The sequence below is a fragment of the Parasteatoda tepidariorum genome, chromosome 5 (genome assembly GCF_043381705.1).
Source record: "Parasteatoda tepidariorum isolate YZ-2023 chromosome 5, CAS_Ptep_4.0, whole genome shotgun sequence".
Classification (NCBI taxonomy): domain Eukaryota; kingdom Metazoa; phylum Arthropoda; class Arachnida; order Araneae; family Theridiidae; genus Parasteatoda; species Parasteatoda tepidariorum.
The window spans coordinates 5,663,605-5,677,986 of NC_092208.1; the positions used below are offsets into that span (position 1 = coordinate 5,663,605).

The 14,382-nt window shown below is 33.3% G+C and overlaps 1 long non-coding RNA gene across 1 annotated transcript; it reads right to left on the reverse strand.

The window, feature by feature from the left end:
- Positions 1–579: 579 nt before the first annotated feature.
- LOC122271317 (uncharacterized) lies at positions 580–12,789 on the reverse strand. The gene is made up of 3 exons (XR_006226311.2): positions 12,714–12,789; positions 9,214–9,429; positions 580–2,388 (listed from the first exon to the last, which is right to left on the reverse strand). It is a non-coding gene; the product is annotated as an uncharacterized lncRNA (long non-coding RNA).
- Positions 12,790–14,382: the final 1,593 nt, after the last annotated feature.

Sequence of the window (14,382 nt, forward strand, 5' to 3'; positions counted from 1 at the left end):
CCTCTGTTGCATAAAAGTATAAGCATTAGAAATTGTTACAGAATTTGTACTAATCTGTAATAAATTTTAGTACTAATCTGTTTTTTAAAATCTTATACTANATAGTGTGCACTTTAACCGGTTATCTTTTCACCAATGGTTTCACAAATTTTCTTATGGCATGTATTGTTTTGATAAATCACAATTGAAAATTTAAATCTTCGAGTCAGCTTCGATACCTGTTTTCTTCGAGCGGAGCTCGGTCACCCGCTGGTTTACTAAAAACGGTGATTTAAAATTAATCTAGTTCTTTTAACAAAATATAACCTGGCTAAATAGACTCCAGTTAACAAACCACTGATGTCTCTGTTTATTCTTGAACTATTTATTTGCTGAAAGCAAATTTGGTCTGAGATAATTTTACATATATCGTATTTATTCCTTTGAATTTAGTTGATTCACCATTTCTAATTTTAACTGTTGTTTTCAGCATTAGCTTGCTGATATTGCATATATTACTCTTAAGCTGTCACCTCTTTTTAGAGAAGATATATATATCCGCCATAAACTGTCCCCTTTACCAATTGTTTGTGAATTAAATTTTACAGCTGAGTCTAACTTTAATAAATATATCTAAAAGTAACCCAATTACTTTACTATTCTGCTAAAACGTTATTCTTCTGTTGTAAAAATGAAACACACACAAAATAAATTTTTAATTACATCACTGGCTTAGCATATTCATAGTAAAAAAAATACAAGTATAAGATCTGTTATAGTAATCAGGAAGCTTGACCTAAAGAGGTATGTTGATTTAACGTTGAGCTTTTTCTTGTCAATAATAAGAATACTATTATACATTGGTGCAGCTTATTTTTTGTGTTCATCGTATTACTAACATATAGAGCATAAGACAGTAAAAGAAGATTTCCTAAAAGTATGCTTCAGAACTTGTCTTTAAACATGGTTTGCAATCGACTAATCTTCTCTATACCAAATGACAGTGCTTGAGACAGAGTCCAAACTAAGCAGGATGATTCTACTACTAATAGGTTTAGTGGGCACTGTTGAAAATATTACGTCACATCATTTTCCGGAGGTTGATTTCGAACATGTACTAGTGAGGCAACTTGGCAAATAATGGTCCTTCATTCACAATGGATTAACTCTAAAATCAAAGTAAGGCGCCGGGCGGACATTCTCGTAGATATCTTCTGGATCAATCGTCATCGGCTACTGGAGTTCTTCAATAAATGTCTGAAAACGGGAACTTTTCCAAAAATAATAGAAAATTAAATAACGAGGTCGCCCTTATTGGTAAACTAAAGAGACATCTAAGATTGCCTGAATCCTACAGGCTCATCTCCCTTGTCTTGGTCTCAATGAAATCTAAGCCTGGGCCGAGCCAGACAAACTAAAGTTTTAGCGAACATGAAACCAATATGATGACTTTCCCAAACTGCAATGGCCTGGTCAGGTTATGATGCGGCCACATTAAATGTTTGAACTTTGTCAACAGGGGAAAGAACCTTTCACCTTGACTTTGAGCCTGCTTCTTCTGCTAATATCATGAATTGTATGGGTGTCTCAGCCAAACTGCTTGTGAAGTAAGGTGGACTAGTGGAGCTGTTAAAGCAATATGATATCCTGAACCTGACTTGGGCATTCCTTTACCAGGGATGGACATGAATAATAATCAAATCACATTAAGTCATTTCCTGATTGCAGAGGTAAAAATTACTGTTTTCATGCATTAATCTGCGGGGGATAATGTTATCGACGATGGCAACTTAATCTATCAAAAGGTACCCTAGATAGAATCGAGTTAACACGTCTTACATACTGGTGTATTGATATGGAATAATTGAAGTGGTAGTTAAGCCACAATAGTCCCCCACCAGAATTATTTCAGGGATACAATTCGATGAACACATACCACTAGTTGCCGTATTTGCTAAAGACCGGGAGAGCTGTGTTAAGTTCACAGAATTTTTAGTACTTATGGGGAGAGCTGTATTAAGTTCAAGCTTAGTGCGTTTGTCGTGAGAGCTGTATTAAGTTCTTGATTGCGAATGCTCACTTCTGTATTGCTGTAAGCAGTCGAGGGTGTGTAGATTTCCGTTGTGTGTAAATGAGACCAATAAGCAACAGCGTGATGAAGCCGATGACGCAGTCGCAAATAGCAAGTCAACTGTTCAATGCTAACCGTCCATCGAAGTAAGCGTGATCATATCCCGTGCGGTCACCAATGTTGAGGAAGATGTTATCCAAGATGTCTACTTTCACCTCAAATCCATTAATTTCGCATTAAATACTACAATTTTTTCTGATCACTTCTTATTACATTCTTTATTTAAGTTGGCAACGTATCAAACTTTTCCACAGATTTGACTTCTCTTGTGACAGACCCTGTAAAAAAAAGTGCATTTTTAATATCTTTTCATAACTTTTATAACTACAGTTATTTAAATTGAAACTGTTCTCAAAAGAATTATGGCTTTTTTATAACTACTTACTCTTATGTTTGAAAATTAGCAATGACTGATTTTGTTGCTCTAACGATTTTCAATATTATTTGAAGGGTAATTCAAAACTTGTGGTAAAACTCGTTTCATTTATTACTTTTTATATGCGGTTGAAGTAATTAAAATTTTTCGTTGAGAAGAAAACATACGTTTTAAAGTAAAATTCAAACTTGTGTAAATGCTAGATCATATAAACTAAAACGTTTTCAGAAAAAAATTCATCGTTGCTCATTGGGCTAATGGTCTCGTAATATAGATTAATGCTTGTGAAAAAATTGAAGTTTTTGGTTTGTAGCTCAGAAGTTAGCTAAAATTTCTCCTAACCACAAATTTTTTAAGCGGGTTAGCTAACAACATTTTTTGATGGGTGAATAATTTCCTAGAACGATTTAATAAATGGGGCGAAATTCAAATATCTGTTTTTTTGGTTTTACCGTAAATAAATTCTCTAAACTTGGTTTTGGTTATAACTTCTTTCTCATTCATTTATTTATTTCATAAATACCAGAACATGAAAAAAAAAGTCCTTGGTACCAAGAAAATTTAAACTTTTGTTTATTTATATGGTATTTAAATCTTGAAAACCTTTCTAACATAGGATTTTTTATGAAGAAAAAAAAAAGTTACAACACCATAACAGAATCCAGTAAGGTGGTGCGTTTTCAAAAACTCATATTTCTCTAATAACATGATTGTATTAACAATTCCTGCACTGTTACCAATAACGTAAGTGAAATAATTTAAGTGAAAGAATTAACGCCCCTCTCGTAATATCGTAAGTGAAAGAATTAACGCTGTTAACTGAGTAAAATTTCTTCAAAAGTATCATTCTCCATAATTATAATTTATTCCATAATAATACTGGCTATCATAAATTAAGGAAAAATTAACAAAAGCAGCAATAACTCTCCCAAAACTAAGCCAATTGCTATAAAATTTGAATATGTTATAAAAAAATTGCTAAATAGGTAAGTACTTTACTTAAGTCGAAGTAGAGCAGCACAATGGGCTATTGGCGATGGTTTGAGAAACACCCCTGAGGAATAAGACATCCATTAAGACAGTGATTCTCAATCTTTTAACGATTTCGAAATTTGTTGGCACAAAATGAAAAAAATTGGATTAAAAGTTGTTTAATTACCTATTTTACACTGTGTGTGATAATAATTTCGAATGTGAAATAAAATAATATGTACTACAAAAGCACATTTATTAAGGGATTAATTATTTCTTTCGACCAATTTTTTATTAGTTAGTAACAGTTATTTATTTTTTGCTAGTTATTAATTGTTAGCTTGTTTTCAATAGTTATTAACTGTTGGTTTTTTTTTACATTAAATGTAATTTTTTGGGATTTCTTGTTAGTAACTAGCAAAACAACTAGTTAATTGTTAGCTTAATTTTTGTTGGCTATCCTTAGTCAATTTTTTTTTTTGTATATTTGTTTTTTTAGTTATCCTTTGCTAATTTGTTTATTAATTGCATAGCTTACTTTAATGATTAGCTCTTACAAAATGTTTTAAAATTGTGTGTTATATACAATTTAAACACTTCCATCTTATTTTTAAGATTGTCAGAAACAAGACAATCGCCGACAAAGATGTTCGCCGATAAAGATGTATGTATATATATATGTAATACAAAAATTAAATACTTTTGTATTAATAAAAGCATTAAAACTTCATTCGTTTTCATAAAATATCTTTGGTAAAGGATAAGGGTAGAAATTCTATTTTGGGACTTCAAGGCTAAAAATAATTAGAATGAATAATAATTAGATGAATAATAATTAGATTTATACTTCAAAAGAGTAGTTATTTTAAGATCTTTCACTTCCATATAAGGAAAGATTAAACGATTTGCTATGAGTGATAAATAAATTGATGAGGCGTAAGAATACAAAAAAAGGCAATAATGACTGGCCTCTTCACAACTTTTAATCATCCTATATAACGCAGGAACAATGTTTTTGGCGTGGCTTTTTGTTGTTTATAATGCCTAACAAAACTACGTCTATTTAGACGGGATATGTGTTTCCCCTCTCCCGCTTGGAGAGGAGTTAAACTGCTATTTCACCGTCGCTACTAAATAAAAAAGATTATGCACAACATGGACTCATAAATCATGCTGCTTTGAGAATCACTGCAATAAGACATGCCATCACAATTTTGATCCTCTGCATAGGGGATGGCTCCACTGATTTGGTCACCCGACGAACTGCTCGCGAAGTGGAGCATTTTACGATAGACCAGTTTAACGAGAACCGATACAGCGCATTCTCGGTCTCTACGCAGGCTGATCAAAGTGGTCTCTCACCCTCTTACTGATGCCAGCTAGTGATGCCTGACTTGGGTGTTCTACTGAGAACCGTGTTTTTACGATCAGTCCTACTACGGGACTCAATTTTGATGGATTAACTCAGGGAAGACAAATATCACGCAGCGGAATTCTGAGTGACACACTACAGTGATGAAAAAAAAGTATAAAGTCACTGAAGAAAGTGACACTACTTAAGATTAAAGGATTTATATCATTTTATTTTATAATATTGAAACGGAATGTGCCGGCATGGCCGAGTGGCTAAAAACACTACCCTGGCAAATCGGAGGTCCTGAGTTCGATTCTCCAAGTTCTCCCGATTTCCAATAAGATTTTAGTTATTATTTATAGAATGTTCTAGAATATTCTCATTCTTACATCATTTCTGTTTCCTGATTACACTGTATACAAATTCCTGAATGTCAAGTGGAAAAGGCAGTTTTGTGTATTTTGGATGTTTAATAATAAACCTATTCTACGCCAGAGTAAATTCTATTCTTTCTACGTGTGCAATATAGTGATAGGTTATGACGTAATAAGAACAATAGCAGAATGAAATGAATTTCCAAATGCATTACACATTACTCAAGTAAGTTGAGTATTAAGTATGGAGTGCCGCGTTACCAAAAATATTGACAGCCATCTGATCTATCTAAACTTATTTTTTCATCAGAATAGACCACTTCACTCCTCCTATTCGTAAATTCTAAGGTATTTCTTTGCAATAAGCTAAACGAGCATTTTCGTGTCATCTAGAAATCTGAGTTTTCCTTGACATTTTCAAATTAAATGTTTGGATTATTACTTAAACCGAGCGGCTTCTGCTTGGTAATTGCATTTGATTTTTAATTTGTGCAGATGTCATCTCACCGAGACAAGCAAGCTTCCAGATTCGAATTTCTTGATTTGCTGATTTCCCCCCCTCCTTCAATACGCTATTTACTGCCATAGCTTTCAGGAATCCTGACAGGGCCGGATTTAAGCTGGGTGGGGCCCTAAGCTACTGAAAATGATCGGGCCCTTATAAATTCAATTCCATTTCTATACACCTAAAGTAAACTGTCACTATTTTTTATTGTTGAGTATTAAGATTATATTATTAAAAAATTTGATAACATTACTCTATTGTTAAATATATAAATTGTGATGAGACTATTATGTAGAACCTTTCTTTTATTGCACACATTTTTTGAACGAGGGGAAAAAGTTACAAAAGAAACATATTTTAAGCACAGAGTAAAAATTTGACGTGCTGGGCTACTATATATTTAACAGAGTTTTTTTTTTTTTAGATTCATTTTGAATATATTTTATTTGCAATTCTTAATGATTTTTTCGCGAATTTTTTTCTCAATTGTTTTTTTTTTTTACGTTACAAAATCTATGAGACTTAGAAACATGAAATTTTGAATGTGCGTAGAAAATATGCAAAGAAAACAAGAAAATACAATTTTATTATTAGTTTTATCATTTTTATAACCACCGTTGAACAACCGGCTCAATTTTGAGTTTACGCCCTATCAACCAGGCTATCCCGGCCAAATTTATTAGTTTATTTTATAACAATCATTGCACAGCCGACCCAATTTCGAGTTTACGACTACTAATATTCAACTCCTTCGCCTTGTAATTTTGAACCCAATCCAGAAGACAAGGGAACTGCTAGATTTGTACCCAGAGGTATTTATTGTGACCCTGACAGATTTTATTTTATTTTATATTTTATAACCGTCGTTGAACAGCCGACCTAAGTTCATGGGTTTACGACTACTAACGTTCAACTCCGTAGTCTTGTAATTTTGAACCAATCCAGAAGACAAGGAAACTCCTGGATCAGTACCCCCAGAGGTATTGATTTGTTGTGGGAACATGGAGGACTTTGAGACTCGACTGATTTAACGTGCATCAGTCACCATTTACTATACGGGGAGTTTTCGGCCGGCGAGGATCGAACCCACGACCTCTTGGATATGGGCCCAGCGCCCTACCGACCAGGCTATCCCGGCCCCCGCCCTGACAGATTTAACATGCACCAGTCACCATTTTAAACATGGGTATTCTTCTGCCGGCTGGATTCAAACTCCCATTCTCACGAACACGAGTCCAACGCCCTATCAACCAGGATATGCCAGTCAAATTTATTAGTTTATTTTATAACAGTCATTGCACAGCCGACCCAATTTCGAGTTTACGACTACTAATGTTCAACTCCGTAGCCTTGTAATTTTGAACCCAATCCAGAAGACAAGGGAACTGCTAGATTTGTACCCAGACGTATTTATTTGTTATGAAAACTTGGAGGACTTTGTGACCCTGACAGATTTAACATGCACCAGTCACCATTTTATACATGGGTATTCTTCCGCCGGTTGGATTCAGACTCCCATTCTCACGGACACAAGTCCAACGCCTTATCAACCAGGCTATCCCGGCCAAATTTATTAGTTTATTTTATAACAGTCATTGCACAGCAGACCCAATTTCGAGTTTACGACTACTACTCAGTAGCCTTGTCATTTTGAACCCAACCCAGCAGTCCCTGGAGCAGGTGAGGGCCGTTATATTAATACTGTTTGGAAAAATAAAAAAAAACATTTCGTAAGCTGATATTATTTAACTGATGTTTATATTGAAAATATTTCTTCATTATTTTTGCTTTCTTTTCAATTATTTTAAGTATATTTGTTAAATTTTAGTAGAAGAAAATTTTTTTTTCATTGTTTATGTAAATTTTTGGATTATATTTTTAAGGATTTATTAAAGGGTCTATTAAATATCAGAGAGAATAAATGTCATACGGGTTTAAAGTATAAGCTCTGCTCTTGATGGTGTATAGTGGCTAGGATGCGAAAGAGCATTAGTCCCGGCATCTAGCCAAAATGAGCATTCAACATATCAATGGAACACACTAAAGCTTTATATCAATTATCAATTAGTTTTAGATAATTACAATTGTTGAATAATTATCTTATTATAGAATGAAATGTTTTAAAAGACAACTATTTGTTAATGTTTAACATTTAATCAACGAAAAAACAGAACCAATATTGAAATCTAACGAATTTATTATTTTTAATTACTGATTAAGTTTGTGACAGAAAAAAAAATTAAAGCCTGATAGATTTCAGAATTTTAGAAACATCTTCTAGTTATACTATTCAATCAAATAGATATCGATTTCTTTCATCCCGGTCTCATTAGTGATTCAGCATATTCCGATATCATTTTTGTTTCGTTCTTACTTAATATAAATTTGTTTGCAACATTTAATTTGTATACTTCTTTTACTACATTTTCGAGGAGTTTAAAAATATAATATTGAGGATTTTAACTGAAATGAAATTTCCTTTTTTTTGTATGCCTCTTTCATTACGTCATCATCACACCAACGCGCAACTGTCTACTCTAAATAATGATATATAGAATGAGATAACAAAACAAACGTGCGTAGTTATTTAAATTCTTATTCAAAAGTATTAGTTAATTTTTGTTTGAACTGATTATTTCTGTCCTTTTTTAGATATTTTAAAGTGCTATTTAAAACTGCTGCATATCACATGAAAGCATTAAATATATCATTTGTACAATTTTAAAGTAAAATAAAAGGGAATTCTGATCCTTAGAAACTGATATTAAATAGTCTGATGATCGAATGATGGGGCAAAAAAAAACTTTTTCACCTTTTAAACTAAAAAATTGTTTATTTATAAAAAATTTATTAATACTCAAATTGCTTGTACGATGATATGTTCCCTACTAATGACAGCGAAGTTTTTTGTTTTATTCAGTCATTTATTTATATTTATTATGTCCGACAATGTAAAAAAGAAAAAAAAATGCATTTTCGGCTTCTGAGGGCCGAATAAAACATTAAAAAAAAGAGGGGGGAAAGTAGGATCTGGGGGCCCTTCTCATCTCGGGGCCCCAAGCTACAGCTTATTTAGCTTATACGTAAATCCGGCCTTGATTCCTGAGATAGCTATTTACTGTAGGCTTATAATATTCTGATTTTTTGACATTCACTCAAGATCATTTCCTTAAAACCTAAAATTTCATTGAACTTTTTTCCACATTGTTTTTCGATGACTATGCTTATTTCGAAGGAGTTTTAATAATATGGATGTCGCTAGGGGGTTAAAATTCGTAGTACGACTTCCGGTTTACAACTTCTGTCTTTTACGCCAAAGCTAGAAAAAAAAGTACCATTCATTATTATCATACTTGTAGTGTTTTCGGTATAACACGTTCTTTCAACTTAAGCGTCAATGAAACAAATAACAAACTCGAGAAACTAATCAAGCCTGCTATAATACTACCTAAAAAAATAACAAACTGTGCTATTTTACACAAATATAGCCAAATAAGGGATAACATTCAAATCATATCTAACCTTATACATAGAGTCACGATGGCTCAGGTGATAGAGAGTTCGCCTTCCAATGAGGTGAACTGGGTTCGAATCCCTGCGATGGCTGGTCGATACCAATCTGCATCCAGCTTGCACCGACCACAGTGCTGAATTAAAATATCCTCAGTGGTACAAATCACGGGTTAGAGCCCTTTGCAGCCAGACTAACCGTGGGAGGTTCTTGTGGTCTACCTCTGCCTGTAAAAAAAATACTGGTTAGTTTCATCAAGAAGTCCTCCACGAAGGCAAATTTCTCTAAATCCTTGATCCAGGAGTTTCCTTGTCTTCTGGGTTGGGTTCAACATGTCAAGGCTACGGTGTTGAACATTAGTAGTGGAAAACCCGAAAATTGGGTCGGCTGTTCAACGACGGTTATTAAATAATACCATCTGATCTGTATAGTTAAGTTTCTTTTCATCAGAAAAGACCACATCACCCCAAATCGTACTCCAAGATGTTTCCTTGCAAATGCTGAACGAGCATCTTCGTGTCATTTAGTAAGCGGAGTTTTCCTTGATATTTATAAATTTAATATTCAGATGATCAGTTAAACCGAGCTGCTTCTATATGGTAATTGCATTTAATTTTTGAAGTTGGACAGATGACATCTTACCGAAACAAACAAGCTTCCTGATTCGTCTTTCTTGCTTTGATGATTTTTTTGCCCTTCTAATGCGCTGTTTATTGTCATAGCTTTTAGGACTAATTTAGGCAATTTATGAACCACTGAAGACCATTTCTTTAAAATCTAAAATTTTATCGACTTAATACTTTTCTTCCAACTTGAGTTTCAATGATTATGCCAAATTAGCCATAATTTTAACAATATGAATTGCTGACCATGAAAAGTTAACTGCAGAAGGCACTAGGAGGTTAAAATTCGTCGCTAGATTATTCTAGAAATCTCAACTTCCGACAACAACGAAACACAATACTTCCGACTGTTTTTCTCGCCTAAAGTTGAAAAACAAATGCACCATTTAGTATTATATTAGTGGTGTTTTCAATATAACGCGTTCTTTCAACCTAACTGTCAATGAAACAAATAAATTTGGAAAACTACTTAAGCCATCAATAATGCTATCTAAAAAATAACAAACGGTGCTATTTCACACAAATATAACCAAATAAGGGATAACACTCACAACATGGCTACTCTTACACGTTATTTATGTTGAGATATAAATTTTTTAAAAGTCGTTTCAGGAGCTCAAGACCTGTTTGAATTTATAAACGACAGAAAACTCTCATGAATGGTAAAATTTTACGCGTAAATTTAAATACAAATCGCAATAATATAACTTCCTAGAATACCAAGCCTGTTCACACATCGTCTCGTAAGCAATACATAAGCGGAGGGATACACCGGAAGTTTCCTAAATTTCTTCCGGTTTTAGGGAGCTTTTTACTGTTTAAATTCAGTCTACCATTCATACGGAATAAAAAAAAATTGTCATGCTAAGTAATTAGACGCTATATTTGCATATTCAGCTTTAACAGCGGTGTTCGGTGACTTTCAGCTCGACTTTATACTTGTTTTCCAGCACCGTAAACAGCGTTGAATAATGTCAAGAAAATGAAAATTTCATTTAACGTTTGTAAATAAATTTTTCTTACATGCTTTCTTTTTATGAATATTTGTTACTTAACTAATGCTAATCAACGTTACTAAAAACACATCGTTCATCGCTGACTGATGAACATATCAAAAACGTTTAACTTCTTTCACCTTTAGATTCATTATTATCCTTCGCAGAATTAGTATAGACAATATTTTAAGTTACGAGATAACCATTTAAGTTACGAAATCAGACACAAAAACGTAAATTTTTTTCCGTCGAATTCGGATTCTTTGCGATCGAAAGTTTGGATCCCTTTATGGTAATTTAACTTTTTGCGTATTTCGTTGCATTTTGGGAATTATTTAAGTGACTCGAAAGCATTCCTCCTGATCCCGATCTCAGCTGCGGTTGGGAGAGGTGGCCGCAAACCTGTTTCAAGAAGATCTTCATCGCTTGTACCCCTAAATGCTGTCTTCTCCTTTATACACAGATCCCGTCTCCCAACCCTTGGGAAAGTGATTTAGATAATGCCTATGGAAGCTAGCCTTCTTCTCTAGATAGAATTTAAAAAAAATCTTACTTAGAATTCTATTTGTTAGAAAGTATTAGACCCATTTTGTTCGAATTTTATTTTTTGGGATATAAACTGGTGTAGTTTCCTTTTACAATAGAAAAAACTGAAAAGTAGAATAAAACCAAACCTGGCCAAAATATCATTGGACATTAGACCCATATACGAGGAAAAATGTGCAAAATCTGTATCCTAAATAACGAAACTGGTCATTTGAACCGCACAGAAGCAGACCGACACCCTGTCAGAGAAATACATGTCTAATAGCGTGTATGATCACCTTTAACAGTTACACCACTCTCTCATCGGTTTTTCATACTTCTTACCTGGGTCCTTATTAATCACTGTGACCCACTCATGCACCAAGGCAGCCTTGAGCGCATAGCAATTGAGCTTTGAAAAGCGTCGCATATGCGTTCGATGGGATCCAGATCGGGGGACATCGCAGGTCACGTCAATCGTTGTATGTCATCCGGTTAGAGGTATTCGTTCCGAACTGAGCCCCATGTGTAGGGTCGTTATCGTAGATAAAGTTGAAATTTGGCCCATATGCTGTGCGGAAAAGTCTCACATGGGGCGCAAGAATAGCGTCCCTGCATCGCTGACCTGTCAGAGTACCTCTATCGAACACAGGAAGGTCGATGTGTCTGTCCAGACCAAGGCACTAGTTTATTTCAAAATTGGAGAGTCACATTTCCATAGTCTCCCTGGTTAGTAGCCTGAACATAGTGACATCGTTCTTATTTTTCATCCACTGCGCAGTTTTTGTTCTTTATGTCTGAGAACTAAATTGATCCACGCCGAGACTTTTTTTCTAGAAGTTGTTGGTCTAACACGCTGAATAGCGACTAACCCATGTCGTTTACTGATCATTTCCTCACGGATTTTGAAATACCAGTATTTTTTTATATGAGATTGCGACGATTGAATTTTGAATTATCATTCTGACATATTTAATTTGAGGCATTCAATAATAATTCGAAGTCGTTTACTGATTAATTTTAGTCAATTTTCTATAGTTTTTATTATAATCAAATTCCGATACATCATGTTATTACGTCATGCGAATAGGAAGTTGAATTATCACTTTTTGATATTGCTAATGAAGGTTTTAATACAAATTAAAATCTGTCACCATGCCTTTTTCATGAATTTATTCATCGCTTTTGACCATTTTCATATGATTTTTTTCGAAATCTTATATTTGTATACAAGTTATATAGTTAGATATAGAGCAACTTACTAGCTTAGCAGGAAAAAAAAATTTTAAATTTATCTTTTCATAAATTTGTCTTTTTTCTGACTTTTCGAGCATTTTTTTGTTAAAATAATAGCCACTGTCTCCTCACCTGGAACTTAGTATCAAATAGTCGCATTTTTAAGGCTTTCTCTTCCCTCTTTTATAAAGGCAACAGCCTGTAATTTCGAAAATAAATAAATAAATAGCTAGAAATCAAATAGATCAAATCTAGAAATCAAATCTTAAATTGTAATAAGTATATTTACAACAGCGCAAGTTAGAAAATTCCCTAAAACAGGGAAAAGGAGAGTAACTTAAGTTCTCAATACATATTGATTAGAATTTTCGATTTTTGTCTGACAGGCTAACAAAAGATTAGGTTTGCCAACGATTTCCTATAAAAATTTAACGTTTGCACAGTGGGTCAGCATCCAAGGTTTCGTGGCCAAAATTAGTATTTCGATAAAATTTGTTTCAAAATTTGGGGGTTTTCATGTGCAGGTAAATTGAATTAAAAGTTAAAATTTTGAAATACACTAAAAATATCCAAAAAAACAAAATTGCGGTTGAAATATGGCGAGCAAAAATATAAAAAAAAATAATAGAGTATGCTTAAATAATTAAATATAGCAATGAAAATATAATAATTTTCGTAATTTTATATTAAAAAGGAAAAGTAAATTATATTTCCAAAGTAATATTATAAAATAACGCGAACTAGTAACAAAATAACGCTAAAACATGAAGAAAAAAAACATAATTTTTGTTTTTCGGTATATTTAGTCAATTTTTGCAATATGGGCAAAATGGGACAGTTTTTTTCGAAAGAAGAAACATCAAAGAAGACAACAGAAAAAAGTTTAGCTAATTACCACGTGGAACCTTTTGGAACTAAGTTTCGAAAGTGATTCAAACATTGTAAAACGTCAAATGATAAGATATAAACTATAAGTTTGTCAAGAGTATTAACTATTCCAACAAATTGAAAAATTGTACTATAATTTCAGGCTAATTACTCTGATAAAAATGCAACAGTTAGGTGAAATTCCTATATATATTTCTGAAATATAAATTTAAAAGTGACATGTAAAAAAAATTTTCTTAACATATTTTTCACTACATTGTACTCTCGTCCGTCCAAAAAGTAAATTATAATGTTTGGAATGATTATGAATACTTAATTTGGGCGATATTAAAACTGCCTACACATATTTTAGTTGAAAATGTAATTTTGACTTCTGGCCAAAGATCATGGTCTTCTGGCACACAGTGCATTGTAATAAAAAAAAACTTTCAGGAAAAAAGATTGCTTTGTAACTAAAAATAAGCGCAATGTCATTAAAATAAACTATTTCAATAATTCATGCAATTATCTGAACGAGTAGTTGCATCAAAGAATATACATAGGGAAAGAAGTCTAGCTTTCATTGACATAATGTAAACTAGTTCTCCGATGTTAGGTGCGGTCTATGTGTACAAGGGAGAAAACAACCTTTAGGGGCACAGTAACAGAGTTTCTTGAAACGGGCTCCTCTCCTCCTAACCAATACTGGGAATAGTTAAGCATTGTGGGAAAGAAATTTTTTTAAAATTATTATTTTTTCTCTGGTTGGTTTGTTCTGTATTTTTACTTTATTGATAAACAATACTGCACTATTAAGATTTTTTTGAGAATGCGTCTATACCACCCATGTTAATTAAGTGAACTAACGCATTTTAACATTGAAATTTTAATGAATTAGCTGTTGGAGAAAAGGCAGCGTTGCATGTAGAGTTGT